Raw genomic sequence first — 2,742 nt, 5'->3', positions numbered from 1 at the left:
TTTTCTTTCTTTCTTTTTTAATGGTTTTGCTTTGCAATTAGCTTTAATAGCATTCAAACGGAAGCCCTGGGGCAGTATTTTTAGCAAATAGCGGTCCAAGAGATGTAGAAAATTCTTCATTACTTTGCATCTTTAAATCAAGATAGGGTGCCTTAATAAAAGGTTAGGCTTCTCTTCATCAAGTTATTAGCCTTTGATTAAGGAATCCCTTGATGAAATGTTACGGCCTGTGTTTTGCTGGGAAGTATGACTAGATCATCATAACGAGCCCTCCAGGTCTCCGGCTCACTGGTGCCTGACTTCTTTTCTGACCTTGAATTACGCTGAGAAGAAGAGGTTTTTCTAGAACAAGTCAGAAGTAAAATCCTGCAGGAATGTTTTGCAGGATTGCCAGCAAGCTGCTGAGGTGTGCAGAGGGAGAGGTAGCACTGGACATGCTGTCTGCTCTGGCAGGAGTGACTCCACAACCTCTCTGGGCAGCTTGTTCTACTGCTCTGGGCAGCTTGTTCTGTGGCATTTTGTAAGCCAGAGCTTGTGGCTAAAACACGCTCCCTGTCCTCACTAGCAAAGGCTCTCAGTTTCTGTCCTTCAGTGTGTGATGGTTAGAGGGCATTGGAAGCACAAGTCGCTGGATGGTGGTGACTCACCAAAGCAGCAGGCCATTCTAGGGAAGATCATTCCTTCTGGCCTGCCCTCGAGGCATCCAGCCCACGCCTGCTCTGCTGTCAGAGGCTGCAGTTTCTCCAGAAAGAAACAGGAAAACATCCAGCTCCCTTCCCACCTCTCCCAGAAATCAACTAAGCAGGGAGAACTGCTGGGAGGTACCACCGTGCAAAATAGTTGTGTTAAAACTGCAGCATTTTGTCTTTGTCCAAACATGCTGGAATAAGTAATTCTGAGAGAGAAAGGTTCTATATGGGACAAAGCTGTAGGCATTAGGAACCATCAGTGAATGCATGCGTGGACAGGGGAAAGCAGGCTGGAGGGTGACTCGGCACTTGTATTTCTCATGGTTTTATCATAATGTTGGCCCAAAAGAGGTCAACTGCTGCTCTACAACTGCATGGGTCATGGCTCTCCTGTGTGAGCACTGCTCACAGCTATCAGACATCTCAAGGTGCAGGAGACTGTCTCCTAAAAAGCAGTGAAAGGTTGGGGTTGGTTATTTACTCATCCCATGCCTCACTAAAAAATAGCAGTGAATCTCTTCTTTCCCCAGAGAGCCCTTTCTCTTTATGTATTTGGTTCTGTTTGACACCCCAGCTAAATCTGCTGCCTTGTTAATAAAGTTTGATCGGATGTGCTTTTCCTTTTCCTCTGAAAATCATATTTTCCAATGACCTCTTCCATGAATGGAGTGGAGCTTGGGGCAGGAGCACAGGTAACTGCAACGGGACCCAAAAGCCACACCACAAAAACAGGCAAATCTTTCAATCAGAAAAAGCTATAAGAAAGAGACAGATGAGACACACTTGAGACAGAAGGATGTTGATTTCATGGTTTATTGTCACATTAAAAAAGTAATCTTACTGATGAATTAATATTTGCTTTTTAATATAAAAGTGCTTATTCTTACAAATCCTTAAGGCTCATTCTGATACATTACAGTAGGATTTTTCACCATCCCAGAAACTGTGCTACATGAGTTTTGTATGAACTGCGGACATAGCAAAATCTCCAAACAGTAAAACAAGTCATCAATAATTTCATTGCCTTTGTACGCCTGAACCTGTTTGGTGGTGTAACAAAATTTAACGTGAAGACAAGCAAAAGTAAAATTTTCTTGTATTTTCTAGTTTGGCTTGGAACTGATCCCCGTAAGATTTCCATTTTGCTTGAGTGAATGGAACAAATACATTGTTCTTGAATCTTAATTTTAACTTCTACAGCAGAACGGAAGGAGTGAGACGAGAGTGTTGCAGATGTAGTATTTATCCTATGTTTCTTGCTGAGGAAAGAGAAGGAAGGGCTATCGAGTACAAGTGCTGCTCACAGGTGATGTATTTGTTTTGTAATGTCCTTACGTTGTACTTTTACCTACGTAAAGCTCCCACCAAACTGATGTGAGTTTTGCCTGAGGGAGGAATAAGACTGGAGCTCTCATGGGGAACGTTTTAGATTAAGTGACTTATTATGTTTTTGTCTCAGAATGGAAGAATGAAATAGGTGAAAGTGACTAAAGCTCTTGTTTGTATTGATCATAAGTGGAATATGATTTGTGGCACGTACTATAATATACAGTTAAGAATATATGATATTTATTTTTAATCATAATCAGAACTATATTAGTTGAATGGGCAGTGAATCTGCTATTTCTACTTAAATTTTAGGGACCTATTTACCGTAAATACTTTCTTTTTTCAATAATAGGGTCAAAAATGCAGTAACTAAAAAATTACCTAATGCGAAAAATAAAAATAATTTAAAGTATTCTGGAGCAAAGGGGGAAATGCTAACTGATCTAATAAATAAGGCAGTTTAAAAGCGTTTGTGACTGCTACAGTGATGTATATACATATCTTACAGCATAAATTACTGTACAGAATACTCTGTTTATTAACCGGTGTAAACACTACTGCCTGCTATTGTAGGGATGTTGCAGGATTTCTCTCATTGGAAATATAAACCGCTGTAGCTTTGGCTGGGTCGGTGAAGCCTCAGACAAAACACCCTCGGAGAGAAATGTAAGCAATGCTTTATGAGATGCAAATAAACCATGCTGACTGGAATGATTTTACAAAA

Source organism: Meleagris gallopavo, chromosome 1, assembly GCF_000146605.3.
Source record: "Meleagris gallopavo isolate NT-WF06-2002-E0010 breed Aviagen turkey brand Nicholas breeding stock chromosome 1, Turkey_5.1, whole genome shotgun sequence".
In the NCBI taxonomy this organism is placed as follows: Eukaryota; Metazoa; Chordata; class Aves; order Galliformes; family Phasianidae; genus Meleagris; species Meleagris gallopavo.
This window is presented reverse-complemented; position numbering follows the sequence as displayed.